The following is a 27,279-nucleotide window of genomic DNA, read 5'->3' as shown; positions in this document are numbered from 1 at the left end:
GACGCATCAGTAAGCCAGACAGCGTTTAGCCCAAGAGTTCATTACAGGCCAGGCTCCCTCTGAACATGCTCCGTATTTCCTTGATCGCAGCAGGAAAACAACAATTAGAGAAAAAAAACACACAAAGCTGAATACATTTTCCTGAATGCAATTATGGCCAATCAACTTGGGTAGCTTGTCATGGGTCATGCACAGCGGCCTGCCCCGGCTGAATAGGCGAATGAGAGGAGAGGGGGCCTCAGCGAGTTGCCGTGGAGCAGTTGATGGAGTCGGGCCACATTAATGGGCTGTCGACGAGAATGACACAAGTCTCTCTAGTCTAGTGCACACTGTGGAAAGGAAACAAACCTGCTCTTTTCCCAAACAGATAACTTCTGCTGATGGTGAGAGGAAGTCTTGTGTTTACATCCATATATGAACAACCCCTGGAGCAACAAACCATACGGTGACAGTGGGACACATGTCACTTGCTGCTCACAATATGGCTATGTGAAAGACGCTACAAGGTAACTCTCCTGAAGTCTCATTGTGCAGCTGCGGTAATTGGCGTATGAGGAAACAGTTGCTAGATTACCAAGAGTCGAGTACTGCCACGAAAACCCAGACAGGCCATTAAAAGTGTTGTAGGCACATTCTCAATAGGGGGGTGACATAATATGTCATGTTTTGTTGAAATGTTCCTTTTTGTTTACTCCACTTAAAGAAGTGTCATTATTCTCTAGGAGAAAGGGATTAAAAAAAGGAGCTGAAACTCCCAGCATGATCATCATAACAGATCTGCAGTGCATAATTAATCACACTGCAACATGAAACCGGTTTCAGAACAAGCCGCTAGCGCCGACTTGACTACCCAACTGGTATAACTAGTGCCTCACACACATCCACCGATCCACACACACGTGTGTGAACTAATTAAAAAGTGGCGGGACGGTTTAATTTAATAGGGCACAAGGCTCCGAACCAAATGAAGTGGTGACAGACTGTTAGTTATATGAGCGGCTGATCTCTCTCTGTGGCGGAAGGCTGAATAGTAACATTCTCAGTCTGGAACGTCGGCTGCATGTCGTGTCAACGCTACAATGAAATCTCTAAGCAGATCTGGCAGTGGTGTCTGGGATTGGGCTACCAGTAAGTAAGCATGCTGAAATACTGCCTGTGTTTCAATCCTGGGAGATGAATAGATCAGCTGGGGAGTCAACACACATCAAGAGGATGCAGCTTGGAGAGGGCAGGGTCTGCGAACGGCTGTAAATACAGGAGCCATTGACCCTGTCTCCGCACAGATACTGATTGTGGTAAATGGCCTACTGACTGACTAGCTGGGAAGAAATCGCTCACCCCTGAATGCAGAACCTGTGATAGTCTATCGGATGAGACTTCCAAGATGATCGACTCCAACCTTTTACGTCAAGATTCAAGTGTTGAATGGTGAGACATGGTTTTTGACAAAGGTGATCAGGTTTCCCGACGTATTGGTCATATTGTTGTGAGGTAAAGTAGCCTGACATCTGACAGGCAGATAAGGAAGAAGCCTTGATGTCGAATATCAGAGCGTTTTGATGGTTTTGATGGTCGCCATGTTTGCAAATAGCTGTCAGGAGAAGGATAACTACAAACATAAATATCAAAGCTGTCAGTCATGGATGTGTCAGGATGTCAGAAGCACACTCTGAATCCACGCCAAGTGCTCATTACAACTGTCAGTTCAATCAAACATCTCAAGGAGACTGTGTTTATTTGCATGCCACTGTACAACTGCCATGAGTTGAATCTACAATTTAGCAACCAAAAGAACTGCGGTGTTAGAGAGGATATGCATCTTCATGTGTGATTCCTTCCTATGCAGATGAGACGTGTGGTGTTGAGTTGAATATTTGTAGGAGTTTGAGTCCAAACTAGAGACCCTTGGTTCTCAGCCTGGGATACTAGTACCCCTGGGCCTAGCCACGTGGAGTAGTTGGGAAGACTAATGAGAACATTGGCCTAATGATCAGTTGCACCTGAGGATGTACTTTAAGCAGAGCAAAATGTGATGATGGTTTAGTAACCACAGAACATTGAGAACAACTACTTTATACAATATGACAAACATTGCTAGACAAATTAAAGGACACAGTCACAGCAGGGCCAGCCAACCATTGCTCAATGAATTGGTGTGGTATATACAGTGCCTTGCGAAAGTATTCGGCCCCCTTGAACTTTGCGACCTTTTGCCACATTTCAGGCTTCAAACATAAAGATATAAAACTGTATTTTTTTGTGAAGAATCAACAACAAGTGGGACACAATCATGAAGTGGAACGACATTTATTGGATATTTCAAACTTTTTTAACAAATCAAAAACTGAAAAATTGGGCGTGCAAAATTATTCAGCCCCTTTACTTTCAGTGCAGCAAACTCTCTCCAGAAGTTCAGTGAGGATCTCTGAATGATCCAATGTTGACCTAAATGACTAATGATGATAAATACAATCCACCTGTGTGTAATCAAGTCTCTGTATAAATGCACCTGCACTGTGATAGTCTCAGAGGTCCGTTAAAAGCGCAGAGAGCATCATGAAGAACAAGGAGCACACCAGGCAGGTCCGAGATACCGTTGTGAAGAAGTTTAAAGCCGGATTTGGATACAAAAAGATTTCCCAAGCTTTAAACATCCCAAGGAGCACTGTGCAAGCGATAATATTGAAATGGAAGGAGTATCAGACCACTGCAAATCTACCAAGACCTGGCCGTCCCTCTAAACTTTCAGCTCATACAAGGAGAAGACTGATCAGAGATGCAGCCAAGAGGCCCATGATCACTCTGGATGAACTGCAGAGATCTACAGCTGAGGTGGGAGACTCTGTCCATAGGACAACAATCAGTCGTATATTGCACAAATCTGGCCTTTATGGAAGAGTGGCAAGAAGAAAGCCATTTCTTAAAGATATCCATAAAAAGTGTCGTTTAAAGTTTGCCACAAGCCACCTGGGAGACACACCAAACATGTGGAAGAACTTGCTCTGGTCAGATGAAACCAAAATTGAACTTTTTGGCGACGATGCAAAACGTTATGTTTGGCGTAAAAGCAACACAGCTGAACACACCATCCCCACTGTCAAACATGGTGGTGGCAGCATCATGGTTTGGGCCTGCTTTTCTTCAGCAGGTACAGGGAAGATGGTTAAAATTGATGGGAAGATGGATGGAGCCAAATACAGGACCATTCTGCAAGAAAACCTGATGGAGTCTGCAAAAGACCTGAGACTGGGACGGAGATTTGTCTTCCAACAAGACAATGATCCAAAACATAAAGCAAAATCTACAATGGAATGGTTCAAAAATTAACATATCCAGGTGTTAGAATGGCCAAGTCAAAGTCCAGACCTGAATCCAATCGAGAATCTGTGGAAAGAACTGAAAACTGCTGTTCACAAATGCTCTCCATCCAACCTCACTGAGCTCGAGCTGTTTTGCAAGGAGGAATGGGAAAAATGTCAGTCTCTCGATGTGCAAAACTGATAGAGACATACCCCAAGCGACTTACAGTTGTAATCGCAGCAAAAGGTGGCGCTACAAAGTATTAACTTAAGGGGGCTGAATAATTTTGCACGCCCAATTTGTCAGTTTTTGATTTGTTAAAAAAGTTTGAAATATCCAATAAATGTCGTTCCACTTCATGATTGTGTCCCACTTGTTGTTAATTCTTCACAAAAAAATACAGTTTTATATCTTTATGTTTGAAGCCTGAAATGTGGCAAAAGGTCGCAAAGTTCAAGGGGGGCGAATACTTTCGCAAGGCACTGTAGGTCTGATAAGAGAGTGCCCACTACATATTGATCCAGCATGACAGCAAGGGAGAGTCACACAGCATCAACATAGAATAACAGTTGCGGTATTTTAAAAGTTAGGTTGCCCTACGATATTGGCAAAACATTTGCTGCAATGCATGGTACAATTCTTTTTTTGGAGCCACTTTTTTAGTGGCTGCAACTGTTCCACTGTATGTTTTTTTTAATGCATTACATCTGAAGAAAAGTGAGAAACAATGAAAAATAACTCAGAAGCAGAAATGGCAGCGAAAAGAGCAACAAAAAATGACTGACTTGTCTTGACACAACAAAACTAGAATACTAGTTGTTGGTGGCACAGATAACATTACTGTCACACTTCCATCATTCCCTTGACAACATTGACTGTTGAGACACTTTGGGGAATTGACTCCATACCAAACAGAATGTTCTGCATCAGAGTGCCTGGAGTCCCCTTCTGGAATACAGAAGATATCTTCAGTGCTACAACTGAGACCTCAACTGACCTTCGGCAGGTTGCAGATGCATTATTAAAACAGCATCGCTATTCAGAGAGTCAGAGGGCTTTTGCTGTTCTACTTGAAAGCAGTAGCAGTATCAGCAGCTCCCATAAAAGAGAATGGCTGGTGGTTCAGGATGCTCATGTAAACTGAATCACAGTACCGCTATAGCTGATGGCGCCGGCCCAGGCCGGGGTCACCCTTGGGTCTGTGTTTAATGCACGGAGATACCACTATCTCGCCTGATATCTTTGCTCGCCAAATCATTCCTCCCTGCCCCGAGCGACAACTCTGCTCTACCTGAATTATCATGGTCCCACATTGAACATACACCAAAGTAAACCTGAAATCTCTGCTGTGAGGAAACTGAGAAGATGTGTTTTGGAGTTTTACTCTAGCTTCACTCACTACTCTATTTAAATACCAGCAGCTGTGGCCTGGTGTGATCTAATGCAGTGGTCCTCAAACCTCTCCTCGGGGACCCCCAGCTGTTCCATGTATTTAAACTATTTAAGAATTGGTAAAAGTCTGGGGGTCCCCGAGGGGAGGTTTGAGGACCACACCAGGCCACAGCTGCCCTATGTGGACAACCCTTCAACTGAGTGAATTTGGCTATTTCAGCCACACCCCGGTCAACTGTAAGTTCTGTTACGGTGAAGTGAAAATGTCTAGGAGCAACAACAACTCAGCCGCGAAGTGGTAGGCCACATAATCTCACAGAACGAGACCGCCAAGTGCTGAAGAGCGTTGCATGCAACACTCCCTACCGAGTTCCAAACTGCCTCTGGAAAAAACTTCAACACAAGAACTGTTTTTCGGGAGCTTAATGAAATGGGTTTCCATTAGCGGGAAGCCGCACATAAGCCTAAGATCACCATGGGCAATGTCAAGCGTCGGCTGGAGTGGTGTAAAGTTCGCCGCCATTGGACGCTGGAGCAGTGGAAACGCGTTCTCTGGAGCGATGAATCACACTTTACAATCTGGTAGTCCGACGGACTAATCTGGGTTTGGTGGATGCCAGGAGAACGCTACCTGCTGAACGCATAATGGCAACTGTCAAGTTTGGTGGAGGAGGAATAATGGTCTGGGGCTGTTTTTCATGGTTCGGTCTAGGTCCCTTAGTTCCAGTGAAGGGAAATCTTAATGCTACAGCATGCAATGACATTCTAGGCGATTCTGTGCTTCCAACTTTGTGGCAGGACCTTTCCTGTTTCAGTATGACAATGCCCCCATGCACAAAGCAAAGTCCATACAGACATCGTTTGTCGAGACCATAAAACATATCATAAACTAAAACTGCAGCTCTATTGAAATGAGAGGAGTAGCGGTTTGACACTGGTTAGAAGAAACCAATGTGAACCCAGAGAATCTATATTTAATTACACTTTGACAGCGGGCATGAAAGTGAATCCAAAACCATGCTGTTCGAGGTCAGACCTGGGGCCTACTACAGAGTTATAACGGTCACCAGCCTCGTCCTACACACACACACCATTGTCTTTACATATTTAAATATCCATGGGTTAAATCAAACCGCAGGCTCGCCATACAGAAATGCAGTGCCTTGCGAAAGTATTCGGCCCCCTTGAACTTTGCGACCTTTTGCCACATTTCAGGCTTCAAACATAAAGATATAAAACTGTATTTTTTTGTGAAGAATCAACAACAAGTGGGACACAATCATGAAGTGGAACGACATTTATTGGATATTTCAAACTTTTTTAACAAATCAAAAACTGAAAAATTGGGCGTGCAAAATTATTCAGCCCCCTTAAGTTAATACTTTGTAGTGCCACCTTTTGCTGCGATTACAGCTGTAAGTCGCTTGGGGTATGTCTCTATCAGTTTTGCACATCGAGAGACTGAGATTTTTTCCCATTCCTCCTTGCAAAACAGCTCGAGCTCAGTGAGGTTGGATGGAGAGCATTTGTGAACAGCAGTTTTCAGTTCTTTCCACAGATTCTCGATTTGATTCAGGTCTGGACTTTGACTTGGCCATTCTAACACCTGGATATGTTTATTTTTGAACCATTCCATTGTAGATTTTGCTTTATGTTTTGGATCATTGTCTTGTTGGAAGACAAATCTCCGTCCCAGTCTCAGGTCTTTTGCAGACTCCATCAGGTTTTCTTCCAGAATGGTCCTGTATTTGGCTCCATCCATCTTCCCATCAATTTTAACCATCTTCCCTGTCCCTGCTGAAGAAAAGCAGGCCCAAACCATGATGCTGCCACCACCATGTTTGACAGTGGGTATAGTGTGTTCAGGGTGATGAGCTGTGTTACTTTTACGCCAAACATAACGTTTTGCATTGTTGCCAAAAAGTTGAATTTTGGTTTCATCTGACCAGAGCACCTTCTTCCACATGTTTGGTGTGTCTCCCAGGTGGCTTGTGGCAAACTTTAAACAACACTTTTTATGGATATCTTTAAGAAATGGCTTTCTTCTTGCCACTCTTCCATAAAGGCCAGATTTGTGCAATATACGACTGATTGTTGTCCTATGGACAGAGTCTCCCACCTCAGCTGTAGATCTCTGCAGTTCATCCAGAGTGATCATGGGCCTCTTGGCTGCATCTCTGATCAGTCTTCTCCTTGTATGAGCTGAAAGTTTAGAGGGACGGCCAGGTCTTGGTAGATTTGCAGTGGTCTGATACTCCTTCCATTTCAATATTAGCGCTTGCACAGTGCTCTTTGGGATGTTTAAAGCTTGGTAAATCTTTTTGTATCCAAATCCGGCTTTAAACTTCTTCACAACAGTATCTCGGACCTGCCTGGTGTGTTCCTTGTTCTTCATGATGCTCTCTGCGCTTTTAACGGACCTCTGAGACTATCACAGTGCAGGTGCATTTATACGGAGACTTGATTACACACAGGTGGATTGTATTTATCATCATTAGTCATTTAGGTCAACATTGGATCATTCAGAGATCCTCACTGAACTTCTGGAGAGAGTTTGTTGCACTGAAAGTAAAGGGGCTGAATAATTTTGCACACCCAATTTTTCAGTTTTTGATTTGTTAAAAAAGTTTGAAATATCCAATAAATGTCGTTCCACTTCATGATTGTGTCCCACTTGTTGTTGATTCTTCACAAAAAAATACAGTTTTATATCTTTATGTTTGAGGCCTGAAATGTGGCAAAAGGTCGCAAAGTTCAAGGGGGCCGAATACTTTCGCAAGGCACTGTATATACACAACATCTTATTCACACATTTAAATATCTCCGTAGAACTCACTTCTGTCATCATGAAGTGCTTTGAGAGACTAGTAAAGGATCATATCACCTCCACTTTACCTGCCACCCTAGACCCACTTCAGTTTGTATACCGCCCCAACAGGTCCACAGACGATGCAATTGCCATCACACAACACACTGCCCTATCCCACCTGAACAAGAGGAATATCTATGTAAGAATGCTGTTCATTGACTGCAGCTCAGCATTCAACACCATAGTACCCTCCAAGCTCATCATTAAACTGGAAGCCCTGGGTCTCAACCCAACCTTGTGCAATTGGGTCCTGGACTTTAACGGGCCGTCCCAGGTGGTGAAGGTAGAAAACAACATCTCCACTTCGCTGACCCTCAACACCGGGGCCCCACAAGGGTGCATGCTCATCCCCCTCCTGTACTCCCTGTTCACCCATGATTGCGTGGCAATGCACGCCTCCAACTCGTTCATCAAGTTTGCAGACAACACAACAGTACTGGGCTTGATTACCAACAACGACGAGACAGCCTACAGGGAGGAGGTGAGAGCACGCGGAGTGTGGAGTCAGGAAACCAACCTCTCACACAATGTCAACAAAACAAAGGAGATGATTGTGGACTTACTGAAACAGCAGAGGGAGCACCCCCCTATCCACATCGAAGGGACAGTAGTGGACAAGGGACAAGGTGGAAAGTTTTAAGACAGTGTGGTGAAGAAGGCGCAACAGCGCGTCTTCAACCTCAGGAGGCTGAAGAAATTGGGCTTTTCACCAAAAACTCAGACAAACTTTTACAGATGCACAATTGAGAGCATCCTGTCGGGCTGTATCACCGTCTGGTACGGCAACTGCACCGCCCTTAACTGCAAGGCTCTCCAGAGGGTGGTGTGGTCTGCACAACGCATCACTGGGGACAAACTGCCTGCCCTCCAGGACACCTACATCACCCGATGTCACAAGAAGGCCAAAAAGATCATCAAGGATAACAACCACCTGAGCCACTGCATGATCACCCCGCTACAATCCAGAAGGCGAGGTCAGTACGGGTGCATCAAAGCTGGGACCGAGAGACTGAAAAATAGCTTCTATCTCAAGGCCATCAGACTGCTAAACAGAAATCACTAGCACAGAGAGGCTGCTGCCTACATAGAGACTCAAATCATTGGCCACTTTAATACATGGATCACTAGTCACTTTAAACAATGCCACTTTAATAATGTTTACATATCTTGCATTACTCATACTCTATACCATCTGTTGCATCATGCCTATGCCACTCTGCCATCGCTCATCCATATATGTATATGTATATATTCTTATTCCATCCCTTTAGATTTGTGTGTATTAGGTAGTTGTTGGAGAATTGTTAGATTACTTGTTAGATATTACTGCGATATTACTGCACTGTCGGAACTAGAAGCACAAGCATTTCGCTACACCTGCATTGAGACCAGTAAGCTCTTGAACTCACTTTGATGAAAATCCACTGATCATTGATCCTAAACTATTAAGAAATATATTGGGGTAATGAGAAAGTGATATCAATGAAACACTGATGCATAGGTCTTAGGCCTCCGTTGTGCTTCCAAATGCATCCAATCTATTGAAATGAGACTGGACAAGACTGGACAAGGCCTGTGTCCTTAATGGCACCCTATTCTCTACAGTACACTGCTGCTCTAAGTATAAAATGATGTCATTCATGGGATGATTTCCAGCTTTCCACCATGATACAGCAGATTTTTCCAATGGCTACATATTTACAGTACAACACATTACTTGTGTTCATGATTGTCATTGCACAGTAGAGTAATATGGATAAATAAATTACATTATTTACAATACTCATAGTACACATTCATTTATTTGTAGGTCTACCATAGCACACTTGAAAATAAAAGAGAGCCGCACACTCTTGGAGCTCAGATGCAAAAATGTAATACCAACGTTTCGACAGCCAAGCTGTCTTCATCAGGGTATAATCACAAACACTACGGGATGACTCGTTTATATAGCGTCAAAAGACACAGGTGTCTGTAATCATGGCCAGGAGTGGCCTAATATCATTGGTGAATAATCAAATATTAAAATGTCATACAAAGAACAGCATACAAACAAATGGATAGCATACGATCATAGATTAATTTGACTATACAAGTTTACACACAATTACAATGGCAAAGCCACAATAATCACAAGAATGGCTTCAGATCAAAGTCTACGTTGAGACCGAAGGGCGCAAGGGTCTTTAGATTAAAGATCCAGGCAGCCTCTCATTTTAACAATAAATTATCAAGGTCACCCCCTCTCCTAGGGAGGGGGTGACAGTATACTATGGTAAACTATAGTATGTACTATGTTGTCGATTTTCAAAACACAGTCCGCAAGACACATAATTCTGTTGCCTTTTGCAAAACAGTAAATGCCTTTTCAAAATGTAGCTGCTTTCTCAAAACATAGATTCCTCAAAACTTTATTATACCTTCAAAATTGCAAATACATTCATCAAAACATCACGACTTCCTGCAAAGACTAACGCAGCCATACTTATCTCGAGTCCAAACAGACAAAACAGAAAATTATTCCGTTCTAAAAATCCAGAGTAGATCAATAGACAATAATTGTACTTGCAGGCATGATGATTAAAATTGGAACTACCCAAATGTGCAGAATTATGGGTAATTACTCTCCTTTTATGCCTATTTCACCAAACAATTTCATACACATCAAATATAATATTATAGCACATTGTGGCAGGATTCATTCATTATCATCACAATCCAATTCCATGTATTCAATAAAAAGGTTGGTTTGCTCATAGTGTAAGACTTTCCATTGGTGCCCAGAAACACAATTCGAAAATGGAAATAAGGAAAGGTGAATACAATGGAGGAATACAATTAAGTGACAATGCCGACTTTTATACAATAGGTTACCAACATATTCAAATATTGATTGACAGATTTTCATTAAAAAGGTTATTTTAATGAATGTATTAATACTATGTCATCCTTCCACAAGATATTGTCCCGAAACAAAGCTAGGGTTGCTACCCAAGCCGGCTGGTCGTTCGTTCTATTGGTTCGGTTGCTAGAGACGCGACCCAGTCGTTAGTCCTAAATGTTCGATTGTCATACTGGCTGGCAACGTTCTTATCCCTTGCTTGCCAACTATGACTAACTTACAGTCACATCAAACAGTAGCTGCATTTGTTCAAGCTGTGTTCTAGTGATATTTATTTGGATACATCCATAACAATGAGCTACTGAGGCACGATTTTGCCTTGCATATAAAATGTGCTCTCGTTAGGACACTGTTGTTCAGAGTAGCTAGCCAACAACACAGCTAGCACAATAACTTCAAACTGAAGCTGGAATGACTACAAACTAGCTGCATTTCGATCGTTTTACCTTTTTTTAATTGACATTTCTTTGTATATATCCGTAATGCCAGCTGATTCATACTTTCGACTGGCTGAGAAACGCTGCCTGCCTCTCTCCCGTCCCGACCCATACTGTTCATTACTATTGGACAGTTGGAGATCGAATTTGAATATTGAAACAATGTTGCAAATGTCAGGGGGAGACAGACAGCAAAATGTATACAAATCTCTGCTGTTGAAAACTAAATGTTACATGCTGACCAGACCTGACACGTAACGTGTGCGAGCGTCACAAAATAAATTTAGAAATACATGTTATTCAATATTGCACCCACACGCCAACAAGCGTCTGCGTTTCCAAGGGCTAAAATAGAACTCCTTTCTATTTCCGACGCAGATCGAGCTGAAAGTCCTGCCTCTCCCATCTCCTCATTGGTTTATAGAAGCAGGTACCCACGTGCCATTTCCTCATTGGTTATACCCACGTAGCTTATTGAAAGACTAAATGTTTTGCCAGTTGTCGTGGTAAGAGTGTAGATCCCAATCACCATATAAATTCAAAGATGAAAAAGCCTGGGAGGCGAGATGACTAGAAATGATTCTGTTGGCCGTTTTGTGTGTGGATTAATTGTCGGAACAGGTCGATTTCAGGTGAAATAACAACTCAATGTTTATATCCCAGGACAAATTAGCTAGCAACAGCAAGCTAGCTAAATAGGACAAATTAGCTAGCAAGTGCAAGCTAACTAGCCATACATGTTTAATGCTTTTCGATCTGTCCGCAAATTAATGTAATTGGTTCAGAGTTTGTTTTGATATTTTAACCTGCGTGTCGTGACCACGTTTGGTGTGGGGGCGCAAAATAAATGTATGCACGATGGCGCACACGCGCAGCCGGTTTGGGTTCCGTGTTAGTCTAAAAGAAATGTGAGATCATGTCTAGATGTTTTTTTATAGTGGAGATCAAATCCCTGCCTGGGCTGATGAGACAGTTGATAGCGCAGTCAGATGGAACGTAGTAAATAGGTATAATAACGTCATAGATTTAGCCGGTGGTAATTTGTGGAATAGACACAGTTGGAATGCGCTTTTAACCAATCAGCAATCAGGATTAGACCCACCCGTTGTATAATTGATAGGAATGTATAAGCCTAAATCCACACCAGAGCAAAACTCTGACATGGAATGTCCCAATGTTGGAGATGATTTAGGTGTAACCCAAAGTTAGAAGTAACCTAAATTCTCTGCATGTCCCTAATATTGTAAATTAGCCAGTCCCCATTGCCTAGATCTTTCCATATATTGTACATGAAATGACACTGACGGGATGACTTAGAATTGTGTGCAGTACTATTTACTACTCGACTGAAACAGTGAACACAATTGCACACATTATTGTGTGATTAAAACATTTAACAGTACAGTGCCTTGCGAAAGTATTCGACCCCCTTGAACTTTGCAACCTTTTGCCACATTTCAGGCTTCAAACATAAAGATATAAAACTGTATTTTTTTGTGAAGAATCAACAACAAGTGGGACACAATCATGAAGTGGAACGACATTTATTGGATATTTCAAACTTTTTGAACAAATCAAAAATTGAAAAATTGGGCGTGCAAAATTATTCAGCCCCTTTACTTTCAGTGCAGCAAACTCTCTCCAGAAGTTCAGTGAGGATCTCTGAATGATCCAATGTTGACCTAAATGACTAATGATGATAAATACAATCCACCTGTGTGTAATCAAGTCTCCGCATAAATGCACCTGCAATGTGATAGTCTCAGAGGTCCGTTAAAAGCGCAGAGAGCATCATGAAGAACAAGGAACACACCAGGCAGGTCCGAGATACTGTTGTGAAGAAGTTTAAAGCCGGATTTGGATACAAAAAGATTTCCCAAGCTTTAAACATCCCAAGGAGCACTGTGCAAGTGATAATATTGAAATGGAAGGAGTATCAGACCACTGCAAATCTACCAAGACCTGGCCGTCCCTCTAAACTTTCAGCTCATACAAGGAGAAGACTGATCAGAGATGCAGCCAAGAGGCCCGTGATCACTCTGGATGAACTGCAGAGATCTACAGCTGAGGTGGGAGACTCTGTCCATAGGACAACAATCAGTCGTATATTGCACAAATCTGGCCTTTATGGAAGAGTGGCAAGAAGAAAGCTATTTCTTAAAGATATCCATAAAAAGTGTTGTTTAAAGTTTGCCACAAGCCACCTGGGAGACACACCAACCATGTGGAAGAAGGTGCTCTGGTCAGATGAAACCAAAATTGAACTTTTTGGCAACAATGCAAAACGTTATGTTTGGCGTAAAAGCAACACAGCTGAACACACCATCCCCACTGTCAAACATGGTGGTGGCAGCATCATGGTTTGGGCCTGCTTTTCTTCAGCAGGGACAGGGAAGATGGTTAAAATTGATGGGAAGGTGGATGGAGCCAAATACAGGACCATTCTGGAAGAAAACCTGATGGAGTCTGCAAAAGACCTGAGACTGGGACGGAAATTTGTCTTCCAACAAGACAATGATCCAAAACATAAAGCAAAATCTACAATGGAATGGTTCAAAAATAAACATATCCAGGTGTTAGAATGGCCAAGTCAAAGTCCAGACCTGAATCCAATCGAGAATCTGTGGAAAGAACTGAAAACTGCTGTTCACAAATGCTCTCCATCCAACCTCACTGAGCTCGAGCTGTTTTGCAAGGAGGAATGGGAAAAAATGTCAGTCTCTCGATGTGCAAAACTGATAGAGACATACCCCAAGCGACTTACAGCTGTAATCGCAGCAAAAGTTGGCGCTACAAAGTATTAACTTAAGGGGGCTGAATAATTTTGCACACCCAATTTTTCAGTTTTTGATTTGTTAAAAAAGTTTGAAATATCCAATAAATGTCGTTCCACTTCATGATTGTGTCCCACTTGTTGTTGATTCTTCACAAAAAAATACAGTTTTATATATTTATGTTTGAAGCCTGAAATGTGGCAAAAGGTCGCAAAGTTCAATGGGGCCGAATACTTTTGCAAGGCACTGTAAATGTTTCATTTACTGTTCACTTCTGTATTCAATGTTTTGCAAACGGTTGGTATAATACATGCAAGTCAGGTACTAAGGCAAGAAAATGATCAGGTGTTCTATACATTTCAACACAGATCCAGAAATTGTTTGTACACAATTGAGAAAAACAGTAATGACTGAAAGGTACTACAGTGTGGAGTGTATTCTACAGAATATTACACACTTCTATAATAAGCACTACATGATTGAGGTATACTCCAGTGTGAAGTATAGAATTATATTTAAGTGATAATGTCAGAGAAGCCGGTGTTTGGAGAATATGTTGGCACAGGTGTTGCAAAGCATGCCAATATATCCTCCAAACAACGGCTTCGAGGGAATTATAACTTTTATACAAGGGGTTACCAACATTCAGAAAGTATTCAGACCCCTTGACTTTTTCCACATATTGTTATGTTACAGCCTTATTCTAAAATGCATTGAATAATTTTGTCAATCTACTGTACACACAATACCCAATAATAATAAAGCAAAAACAAGTACATTTTTTTGCAAATTTATTAAAATAAAAAAACAAATTTCACATTTACATAAGTATTCAGCCCCTTGCCCAGTACTTTGTTGAAGCACCTTCAGCAGCGATTAAAGCATTGAGTCTTCTTGGGTATGAAGCTACAAGCTTGGCACACCTGTATTTGTGGAGTTTCTCCCATTCTTCTCTGCAGATACTCTCAAGCTCTGTCAGATTGGATGGGGAGCGTTGATGCACAGCTATTTTCAGGTGTCTCCAGAAATGTTAGATTGGGTTCAAGTCCAGGTTCTGGCTGGGCCACTCCTGCGTTGTCTTGACTGTGTTCTTAGGGTCGTTGTCCTGTTGTATGGTGAACCTTCACCATAGTCTGAGGTCCTGAGCGCTCTGGAGCAGGTTTTCATCAAGGAGCTCTCTGTACTTTGCCTTGACTTGTCTCCCTGTCCCTGCCGCTAAAAAACATCCCCACAGCATGATGCTGCCACCACCATGCTTCACCGTAGGGATGGTGCCAAGTTTCCGCCAGACATGATGCTTGGCATTCAGGCCAAAGAGCTCAATCTTGGTTTCATCAGACCAGAGAATCATGGTCTGAGAGTCTTTACGTGCCTTTTGGCAAACTCCAAGTAGGCTGTCATGTGCCTTTTACTGATTGGTGGAGTGCTGCAGAGATGGTTGTCCTTCTGGAAGGTTCTCCCATCTCCACAGAGGAACTCTAGAACTCTGTCAGAGTGACCATTGGGTTCTTGGTCATCTCCCTGACCAAGGCCCTTCTCCCCCGATTGCTCAGTTTGGCCGGGCGGCCAGCTCTAGGAAGAGCCTTGCTGGTTCCAAACTTATTCCATTTAATAATGATTGAGGCCACTGTGTTCTTGGGGACCTTCAATGCTGCAGAATATGTTTGGTACCCTTCCTCAGATCTGTGCCTCGACACAGTCCTGTCTCTGAGCTGTACGGACAATTCCTTTGATCTCATGGCTTGGTTTTTGCTCTGACATGCACTGTCAACTGTGGGACCGTGTATAGACTGGTGTGTGTGCCTTTCCAAATCATGTCCAATCAATTGAATTTACCACAGGTATGTAAATAAAGTATTTCTGTTTTTTGTATTATATACATTTGCAAACATTTCTCAAAACCTGTTTTCGCTTTGTCATTATGGGGTTTTGTGTGTAGATTGCTGAGGAAAATGTGCATTTAATCAATTTTAGAATAAGGCTGTCGCATAACGTAATGTGGAAAAAGTCAAGGGGTCTGAATACTATCCGAATGCACTGAACCGTCATGCCAAAAAGTGCAGCCAGAATAATATCAAAGTAGCTGCATTTGCATTTGTTTAAGCTGTTTTCTAGTTATATGTATTTGGATACATGCGTAACAATGAGCTTATGATGCGTGACTTTGCCTGGCAAAGAAAATGTGCTCTCTTGTCAGGACACCGTTCACATGACATTCATTAGAGCTGATTTTAATGAATTAAACCATACATTCTCTTTGTTATCCACCACAGTTGACATAGCTATAGCCACTTATTGTATGTCACATTTATCTGTACATTCCCCTGGATGGAGTCTGTGCTACTACTTCTGCTGCCTTGCTGCAGCCTTTTGGGTGTTGATGGTGCTGCAGTGTTCTCTCTGTTTCCGGCCAGGATGTTGCTCCAGCGTTTTCTGTCAGTGAGGGTCGCCAGTAGCTATGGAGCGAACCTTCACACCGATGCCCACTCACTGACATAATCTCCCTCGCTTCTAAACCAGCATTGGCCAGTTTCTGGACTGTCGTGGTCCTGACGCTGTGATTTGTGTATGTAGTTGTTCCCGCTGCCCTGCATTTCTTGGGTAGAAGTGCTGCCAGATAGTTCACGCCCATTCAGCTCTGACGTGTACCAGATCAATTCCCCGATACACTCTCCTCTCCTTGGGTGGAGATAAAATGCAAGGGCGTTCTCCGGGCATTTCGATAGATATTTATCAAGTGATGCCACCGGGCATAATCGGTTCCCTAGCTGCTCGAACATGAATCCCCTCTTGGACTCCTTTCCCCTCTCCCTTGGGTCCAGATGATTCTTAGTGGACTTGTTATATGCGAGAGTGGCGTATATGCGAGATCTGCCTAATTACGAGTGCAACTTAGAAATAACACAAACAGGCTATGAACAACATACCTTAGACCGTTCTCGTCTGTTTTTACGAGGAATGAGTTGGGCTTTAGTTGTCTGTTCCTCTCTTTTCCTCTTAGACCCAGATGTAACTGGAGGTCGATCCACACGTTCTTGACCAGACCCCTTGGTGTACCGGGATTCAGAGCCTGGGAGTTTTGGAGCTGGGCCATGTCCTTATCGGTGATGGGAGGGTGATTGTTGATGATGTATTTTCCTTGCCTTCTTAGCTGTTAGATGTTGCCCGGAAATACATGATTCGAGGTGGTAAATTCAGTGTCCTTCAAAAGGCACCAGCTGCAACCGATGGGTGGGTCATTTAGAAACCGGTTGAGCCCACTACGGAGTGCCAGGTAGCTACTTATGCTGTACTGCTCCCCTTTCCAATTTCGCACATTTCCATAAAACTGTCGGAGAAGGATGTTAAACTCTTCCTCGGTGACAGTTTTGAAGTCAACAACTTTTTCCTTCTCCGCTAGCCAGCCCTCGAAGCACCGCGCAGCCCAGATTGGATTGTTAACTGTTTTTCTTTCGTTGGGGCTTTTCTCTAGGTCATTCAATGCAGTATTCCCCAAATCTGCATGCCTGGGTATTATTGCCATCTCTTTTTCCCATTCATCCAGTCTCGTTTGGACAAATTCACTTTATATGGGACATTGGAGATCGCAATTCAATATTGAAACAATACTGAAAAGGTCGGAGAGACAGACAGCAAGGTTTATACAAATCTCTACTGTTAAAAGAAATGGGAGAACATGATGCTTTTCATAGTGGAGATCAAGTTTATACATTTCCTGGCAGGGTTGATGAGACAACTGATTGCAAAATGAAATGGAACAGAGTAAATAGGCATTTCAACGTCATAGATTTAGCCAGTGGTAACTTCTGAAATAGACACCGGCTGGAATGCAGTTTTAACCAATCACCATTCAGGATTAGGCCCACTGGTTGTATAAAGTATACTACAAAAATCTATAATAAGCGCTACACCAGAGATCATCAACTCGATTCATCCACAGGCCGATTTTGTTCTTGAGCGGATGGCACGGGGCCAGACTGCAAATTGACCACAAGAAGCCCAAACAGATATAACGTTTGACCAAAACATAATCATTTCAAACCTTGCTTACATTTGTGTATACGATCACATATATCTCTTTATTTTGCGTGGGAATACTTCGGAACAGATTTCCAAAATTAAAATAACTGGAAGCTGATTTGCTGGTGTTTTTACAGTATTTTATGCCCATGAAAAATAAATAAAATAACTATATAGAGAATTCATTAGTACGTACTACACATTATCGAGGGATACTACATTGAGGAGTATACTGCAGTTTACTTCAGAATTCTATAGTAAGTACTGTAGTATTCTATAGTAAACTATAATATTTTTCCATGTGGGAGACACCAAGAGAACCAGCATGGGTTAGAATGAGAAGATTGTCCAAAACAGAGTGTGATGTAGAGGAGTCATCAATAGCCTATGTTCCTTGAGGAGTAATGGGACTAAGTAAGCAAACAAAACTGTAGTTATCGTCTATGCTAACCTACATCAGACACAGTGCAGCACATTACGGTTAAAAGCTGTTCACTAATATTCCATAATTATACTCTTGTATGGAGCTTTATATTTCTGCAACCCTATTGTCAATGGTAATGAACAGAGTTTGTAAATGGACAGACTTTGCTAATGAGGTCTTCTCAGTCACTTAATGACTGTGGTTGGAATGGATGTAATGGCAAACATTTCTGAGGGATTAACATTGTCAACAATTAAGTCCAATATGAGTCGAATCAGATGAATATCATTTTACCATATGCTTACAGAAATTAAGACTTTTTATACACGTTATTATACATTATACTTATTATACATGTTAGAATACCTGTGTATGCTTCATTTTTTTAATATTCTGAATGAAAAATACTTCTATGGTATTACATGTTAGAATACCTGTAGATGCAACAGTACATTACCCATCGATTTGTCTTACATTTGACTCAATACGTCTTGTGTAAGCAGCTTTCAGTCTGGATGGGTAATATGTGAGTTGACTAGGGGTGAATGAGAACAGGGGAAGCATGGGAGGATGAAGGGGACACGCAGACAGTGGGTGGGTGTTGAGCAGTGCTCATCCTCTCCATTGCTTTGCCATTAACAGCCTTTCGGGGACTAGCAGGGAATGACAGAGGCACCGGCGGTTAACAAATGTCTAATCGATAGGCATCTCCTGGGGGAGAGATGCATGGGCGAACCACCCACCCCCGCTCACCCGGCAATCTCTCTCCCCGCTCCCTCCCACTCCCTCTCTCTTTCTCACCCCCACTTAGGCAAAGCTCAGGCCCCTGCATCGAGCACAGGGCAAAGCCAAGATTTAAGGCTGGCAAGCCTCCAACAGGGCCTGAATTAACTTGGGTTTTAAACAGAAGGTGCCACGTTGTGTAGGCAATTAAAGACAGACAGAGAGAAGACTCAATGTTTCTTCCAACCTAGTATTTCTATATTAGGATGTTTACGTTTCTGGGGATGAAACTTGTCACACTTGACTGAATAGACATACAGTATAACCACTACAGACTACAAAAACATTTGTCAGAGCTAGATGAGAAAATTTGGTGATTGCATTTGATTCCAATTAGTGAAGGATTCAATAAATCAATAAATAGTCGAGTCCAGTTTGAAATTCATTGAACTGGAAATCAATGTAATGGGAAAAAGTATTAAGAAATGTGAATGAACATATTGGCAAGGGAAGATTGATGCCAATAAGCGCACACCTGGTTTGTGATATACTGTAGACAGACAGACAGCATTATGGTAAAGACAATGGGCTTATCGCCGCATGATTTTCATAGACTAATTTCCATAAACACATGACCCTGATCATAGCAACCACTGCTGCTTTGTGCTATGTGTTTGAGTCAATTAAGTAAATAAATGACAGAATAAGGACATTGATCGTAATTGACAGAATAAGGTCATTGATCGTAATTACTTCAATGGCTGTTTGCGTTTATTTCTGAGCAAAGTTTCTGCATAATTTGCGCACATTATAAATTCAGCCAAAAATGACCCATATTCAGAAGCTTCTTTCCATTCGTTAAAAAGTAAAGGGGGATAGGTTCCTGTCTTAGATGATAGGATGCAGTGACTTCTGAGTAAGGAACACTATGTCAATTCTATAATAAAGGCAACGCGAACCCATTCACAGTCACCATAATACATTTGTTTCAGACCTAAAATGATCCCCTGATTGCTGTACTGTTTTGAACTCTGCCGGTGCCTTTGGAGGAAAGCGAAGACGGCGTGACCTCGGAAGACACCTAAATATTACTCTGGAGTGGAGGAAATCAGAGTCATTTTCATTGGGTGAGGAATAGAGAGAAAAAGAGTGGGAGAGCTGCTGCATCAAAGGGAGTTTTAACAGAACAAACGCTTCTCTAAGATGATCACTTGATTGGTCAATTGCACCACACGGTCCAACCGAAATGTCTAATCACAACATTTATTTAATGGATTATTTTCTTTTTACTACAGAAGCATTTATTTATTTTTCATAAAACAATTTCAACAACCTTGAACTCTTATTGTATTCAATTGTGCCCAATGGCCGTGATCTAGAAAACAAACTACTGTATAACCTAGCAGACAGAACCGGCTATTGGTTTTGTGACAATCAGGTCTTATACACGTTTACCTGATTCTGAGCAACAACAAGATGTGATACACTGAATACAGTTATTAAGAGCGGCTACAGTTGGTGGTTCATCAATTAACAACAGGGGACTAGAACAGTCTGTTTTCACATTCAATTTATGGCACAGTTAAGGTTATATGATAATACACTGCACGAGTCTCTGCACAGAATAGCCTATTATAGTGCCGGCACTTATCTGGCAGTCATCTCATCCATACAAAACAGAATATCTTCTACTATAGAGGTCCTCAAATCACCTCTGGCTTCACGACACTACCCTGCATTAGAAACCTCTGACTCTACTGGTACAGAACTTGCATAAGAATCACAGTCCTCTTGTCATCCTCATTTCACCTCTACTGTACCTTTACTACCAGCATTAAACAGAGCTCTGTAGCTCTGACTAGATGTAATGACGACAACTTCTAAGGGATTAACCTTGTCAACAATTAAGTCTAATATGAGTGGAGTCAGGTGAATATAATTTGACCATATGCTTACAGACATTAAGACGTGTGAAATTAATTATACATGTTAGATTACCTGTATGCTTCATTTAGTTATATTCTGAAACAGAATGAAAAAGACTTATGAAATGAACTTCTATTGTATTACATGTTAGAATACCTGTAGATGCACATTACCCATCAATTCGCCTGACATGTCAATATGTCTTGTGTGAGCAGCTTTCCGTCTGGATGGGTGATATATATATATAACCTTTATTTAACTAGGCAAGTCAGTTAAGAACAAATTCTTATTTTCAATGACGGCCTAGGAACAGTGGGTTAACTGTCTGTTCAGGGGCAGAACAGCAGATTTGTACCTTGTCAGCTCGGGGGTTTGAGCTTGCAACCTTCCGGTTACTAGTCCAACACTCTAACCACTAGGCTACCCTGCCGCCCCAATATGTGAGTTAACTAGGGGTGAATGAGAACAGGGGAAGCATGGGAGGATGGAGGGGACACACAGACAGTGGGTGGGTGTCCCCCATCCTCTCCATTGCTTTGTCATTAACAGCATTTTGGGGACTAGCAGGGAGTGACAGAGGCACCGGCAGGAAACAAATGTCTAACCAATAGCCATCTCCTAAGGGGAAAAATGCATGGGCGTACCACCCATCCTCTGCTCGCCCAGCAACCCCCCTCTCTATCTCTCTCTCTTCCTCTCTTCCTCTCTCTCTCTCTTCCTCTCTCTCTCTCTTCCTCTCCCTCTCTCTCTTCCTCTCTCTCTTCCTCTCTCTCTTCCTCTCTCTTCCTCCCTCTCTCTTTCTCACCCCCACTTCAAATTCATTGAATGTCCGGTGAACTGGAAATCAATGCAATGGGAAAAATTATTAAGAAATGTGAATGAACATATTGGCATGGGAAGATTGATGCCAATAAGCGCACACCTGGTTCACAATATGCTTTATACAGACAGAGCATTATGGTAAAGACAATGTGTTTATCGCCGTCTGATTAACACATGACCCTGATCATAGCAACCACTGCTGCTTTGTGCTATGTGTTTGAGTCAATTAAGTAAATAAATGACTAATAAGGACATTGTGGGTGCTAGATTCCTGTCTCAGATGATAGGATGCAGTGACTTCTGAGTAAGGAACACTATGTCAATTCTATAATAAAGGCAACGCGAACCCATTCACAGTCACCATAATACATTTGTTTCAGACCTACAATTATCGCCTGACTGCTGTACCGTTTTGAACTCTGAGGAAATCAGAGTCGTTTTCATATGGGTGTGGAATAGAGAGAAAAATAGTGGGAGGGCTGCTGCATCCTGAGGGACTTTTAGCAGAACAAACGCTTCTCTAAGATGAAGATCACTTGATTGGTCCACTGCACTTGATTGGTCCACTGGTCCACTAATATCTTTCCTTTTATTTATATGTATTTAGATTTGAAGGTTTGACATGTTTGTAAGCTTACAACTTCCTTATTTTTGAAAATATTGTTTCAATATATACAGACATTGACAATTTGTTTGTTTTGGTCCAACCGAAATGTCTAATCACGACACCTATTTTAATGGAAGCACTGGGCCTCAGATTTATTTGTTTATTTGTATTTATTTTCAATCACAATCACAATCACAATCACTTTTCAACAGCCTTTAGCCCTTATCGTTTTCAATTGTGCCCAATGGCCATGATCTAGAATATTAACTATAACCTAGCAGACAGAACTGGTTGCCGGCTGCTGTTTGTTGTGACTTTGTGTTTAGGTCTTTATACACGTTTACCTGATTCTGAGCAACAACAACATGTGATACACTGAATACAGTTAAGAGCGGCTACAGTTGGTGGTTCATCAATTAACATCAGGGGACTAGAACAGTCTGTTTTCAGATTCAATTTATGCACAGTTAAGGTTATATGATAATACCCTGTACGGGTCTCTCTGCACAGAATAGCCTATTGCAGGGCCTGCACTTATCTGGCAGTCATCTCATCCATACAAACAGAATATCTTCTACTATAGAGGTCCTCAAATCACCTCTGGCTTCACGACACTACCCTGCATTAGAGACCTCTGACTCTACTAGTATGGAACCTTTATAAGAATAACAGTCCTCTCTCCTCTTGTCATCCTCATTTCACCTCTACCTTTACTACCAGTACTAGACAGAGCTGTAGCTCTGACTGTCACCCTGTGCCCAGACCAGAGTGATGCTTCTCCTGAGGCAAATCACAGCCACCTCTCCCTTAACATTCAGTGGGGGAGAGATGATGCCCTTCATGCCTCATTCTTAAATGACTGGGAGGACTAGAACAACCCTGAGGGATCCAATCTCTCCACCATGCAGCCAGGGTGGCATCACAACACCAAGGAAACGTGACAAAGTAGACAGAGGGCTTCAATGTGCAATGGAGATTATATCATGTTTAGAGTGAGTTCTGTTCTGCGTTGGTTGTTACAAGTGGATGCTATTTTTAAAAACATTTGATTAGGATCCCCATTAGCTAACGCTAATGGCAAAAGCTAATCTTACAAAAAAGACAATACAGACAAAATTGCAAGATGGCGCCAAAGAACATGGCTGACATTTTACATTCTCCCAACCAATTGTGCTATTTTGTCATTTTTTTTGCGTTTCTGGGATCCTTCTGAAAAATCCTTGTGAGAATCCGGAGACGAGCGAGTAAACACCCAACGCCTTCCATTCTCCTTGCTAACGTGCAATCGTTAGAAAATAAAATTGATGACCTACTATTAAGATTAGCCTACCAACAAAACATTAAAAACTGTAACATCTTATGTTTCACCGAGCCGTGGCTGAACAAAGAAACGGACAATAAAGAACTGGCGGGATTTTCCATGCACCGGCAGAACAGAGACGCTGCCTCTGGTAAGACGAGGGGTGGGGGTGTGTGTCTTTTTGTCAATAACAGCTGGTGCGCGATGTTTAATATTAAAGAAGTCTCGAGGTATAGCTCACCTGAGGTAGAGTACCTTATGAGAAGCTGTCGACCACACTATCTACCAAGAGAGTACTCATCTGTATAATTCGTAGCCGTCTATTTACCACCACAAAGCGAAGCTGGCACTAAGACTGCTCTCAACCATCTCAATAAGGCCATAAGCAAAGAAGAAAATGCTCACCCAGAAGCGGTGCTCCTAGTGTCCAGGGACTTTAATGCAGGCAAACTTAATCAGTTTTACCAAATGTTTAACAGCATGTTACATATGCAACCAGGGAAATAAAATCCAAGACCACCTTTAATCCACACACAGAGATGCATACAAAGCTCTCCCCCGCCCACCATTTGGCAAATCTGACCACAATTCTATCCTTCTGATTCCTGCTTACAAGCAAAAACTAAAGCAGGAAGTACCAGTGACTCGCTCAATATGAAAGTGGTCAGATGAGGCGAATGCTACACTACAGAACTGTTTTGCTAGCACAGACTGGAATATGTTCCGGGATTCATCCAATGGCATTGAGGAATACACCACCTCAGTCATCGGCTTCATCAATAAGTGCATCGATGACGTCGTCCCCAAAGTGACTGTATGTACTAGAGGTCGACCGATTAATCGGAATGGCCGATTAATTGGGGCCAATTTCAAGCTTTCATAACAAATCGGAAATCGGTATTTTGTTTTTTACACCTTTATTTAATCTTTATTTAACTAGGCAAGTCAGTTAAGAACACATTCTTACTTTCAATGACGACCTAGGAACGGTGGGTTAACTGCCTCGTTCAGGGGCAGGAAGACAGATTTTCACCTTGTCAGCTCTGGGGATCCAATCTTAACCTTACAGTTAACTAGTCCAACGCAATAACGACCTGAGACTGCCTGTTATGCAAATGCAGTAAGCCAGGGTAAGTTGCTAGCTAGCATTAAACTTATCTTATAAATGCAATCAATCATAATCACTAGTTAACTTCACATGGTTGATGATATTACTAGATATTATCTAGCGTGTCCTGTGTTGCATATAATCTGACTGAGCATACAAGCATACAGTATCTAAGTATCTGACTGAGCGGTGGTAGGCAGAAGCAGGCGCATAAACATTCATTCAAACAGCACAGCACTTTCGTGCGTTTTGCCAGCAGCTCTTCCTTGTGCATCAAGCATTGCGCTGTTTATGACTTCAAACCTATCAACGCTGGAGATGAGGCTAGTGTGACCGAAGTGAAATGGATTTCAAACTTCACTCGCTCTGAGCTTTGGGGTGGTTGTTTCCCTTGCTCTGCATGGGTAACGCTGCTTCGGTGTGGTGGCTGTTGTCGCTGTGTTGCTGGTTCGAGCCCAGGGAGGAGCGAGGAGAGGGACGGAAGCTATACTGTTACACTGGCAATACTAAAGTGCCTATAAGAAAATCCAATAGTCAAAGGTTAATGAAATACAAATGGTATAGAGGGAAATAGTTCTATAATAAATACAACCTAAAACTTCTTACCTGGGAATATTGAAGACTCATGTTAAAAGGAACCACCAGCTTTCATATGTTCTCATGTTCTGAGCAAGGAACTGAAACGTTAGCTTTCTTACATAGCACATATTGCACTTTTACGATCTTCTCCAACACTTTGTTTTTGCATTATTTAAACATGTTGAACATGTTTCATTATCTACTTGCGGCTAAATAGATTTTATTGATGTTTTATATTAAGTTAAAATAAGTTAATTCAGTATTGTTGCAATTGTCATTATTACAAATACATTTTTTTTACTTTTTAAAATCGGCCGATTTAATCGGTATCGGCTTTTTTGGTCCTCTAATAATCAATATCGGTATCGGCGTTGAAAAATCATAATCAGTCGACCTCTAGTATGTATATATCCCAACCAGAAGCTATGGATTACAGGCAACATCTGCATCGAGCTAAAGGCTAGAGCTGCCGCTTTCAAGGAGCAGGAGACTAATTCGTATGCTTATAAGAAATCCCGCTATGCCCTCAGACAAACCATCAAACAAGCAAAGCGTCAATACAGAATTAAGACTGAATCCTACTACACCGGCTCTGACACTCGTCGGATGTGGCAGGGCTTGAAAACTATTACGGACTACAAAGGAAAACCCAGAGGCGAGCTGCCCAGTGACGGGAGCCTACCAGACGAGCTAAATGCCTTTTATGCTCGCTTCGAGGCAAGCAACACTGAAGCATGCACGAGAGCACCAGCTGTTCTAGGTGACTGTGTGATAACGCTCTCGGTAGCAGATGTGAACAAAACCTTTAAACAGGTCAACATTCACAAAGCCACTGGGCCAGAAGGATTACCAGGATGTGTACTCAAAGCATGCGCGGACCAACTGTCAAGTGTCTTCACTGACATTTTCAACCTTTCCCTGACCGAGTCTGTAATACCTACATGTTTGAAACAGACCACCATAGTCCCTGTGCCCAAGGAAGCGAAGGTAACCTGATGAAATGATTACCGCCCCGTGGCACTCACGTCGGTAGTCATGAAGTGCTTTGAAAGGCTGGTCATGGCTCACATCAACAGCATCCTCCCGGACACCCTAGACCCACTCCAATTCGCATTCCGCCCCAACAGAACTACAGATGACGCAATCTCAATTGCACTCCACACCGCCCTTTCTCACCTGGACAAAAGGAACACCTAGGTATATGAGAATGCTGTTCATCGTCTACAGCTCAGCATTCAACACCATAGTGCCCACAAAGCTCATCACTAAGCTAAGGACCCTGGGTCTAAACACCTCTCTCTGCAACTGGATCCTGGACTTCCTGACAGGCCACCCCCATGTGGTAAGAGTAGACAACAACACGTCTACCATGCTGATCCTTAACACTGGGGCCCCTCAGGGGTGTGTACTTAGTCCCCTCCTGTATTCCCTGTTCACTCACTACTACATGGCCAAATATGACTCCAACACCATCATTTAGTTTGCTGACGACACAACAGTGGTAGGCCTGATCACCGACAACGATAAGACGGCCTATAGGGAGGAGGTCAGAGAACTGGCAGTGTGGTGCCAGGACAACAACCTCTCCCTCAATGTGAGCAAGACTAAGGAGCTGATTGTGGACTACAGGAAAAGGCGGGCCAAACAGGCCCCCATTAACATCAACAGGGCTGTAGTGGAACGGGTCGAGAGTTTCATGTTCCTTGGTGTCCACATCACCAATGAACTATCATAGTCCGAACATACCAAGATAGTCGTGAAAAGGGCACGACAAAACCTTTTCCACCTCAGGAGACTGAAAATAATTGGGATGGGCCCCCAGATACTCAAAAGGTTCTACAGCTGCACCATCGAGAGCATCCTGACTGGTTGCATCACCACCTGGTATGGAAACTGATCGGCATCTGACCGTTAGGCTCTACTGAGGGTAGTGCGAATGGCCCAGTACATCTCTGGGGCCAAGCTTCCTGCCACCCTGGACCTATATAATAGGCAGTGTCAGAGGAAAGCCCATAAAATTGTTAGAGACTCAAGTCACCCAAGTTATAGACTGTTTTTTCTGCTACCGCACGGCAAGCGGTACCGGGGCGCCAAAC

At 42.5% G+C, this 27,279-nt stretch overlaps 1 protein-coding gene across 1 annotated transcript in view; it reads right to left on the bottom strand.

Moving 5' to 3' along the window:
- Nucleotides 1-27,279, bottom strand: part of LOC110503540 (glutamate receptor ionotropic, kainate 4-like) — a 425,725-nt gene that overhangs the window by 214,798 nt on the left and 183,648 nt on the right. The window lies entirely within an intron of this gene.

This window comes from Oncorhynchus mykiss, chromosome 24 (genome assembly GCF_013265735.2).
Source record: "Oncorhynchus mykiss isolate Arlee chromosome 24, USDA_OmykA_1.1, whole genome shotgun sequence".
Classification (NCBI taxonomy): Eukaryota; Metazoa; Chordata; class Actinopteri; order Salmoniformes; family Salmonidae; genus Oncorhynchus; species Oncorhynchus mykiss.
Note: the sequence above shows the minus strand (reverse complement) of the source record. Positions and strands in the feature narration are given on the sequence as shown.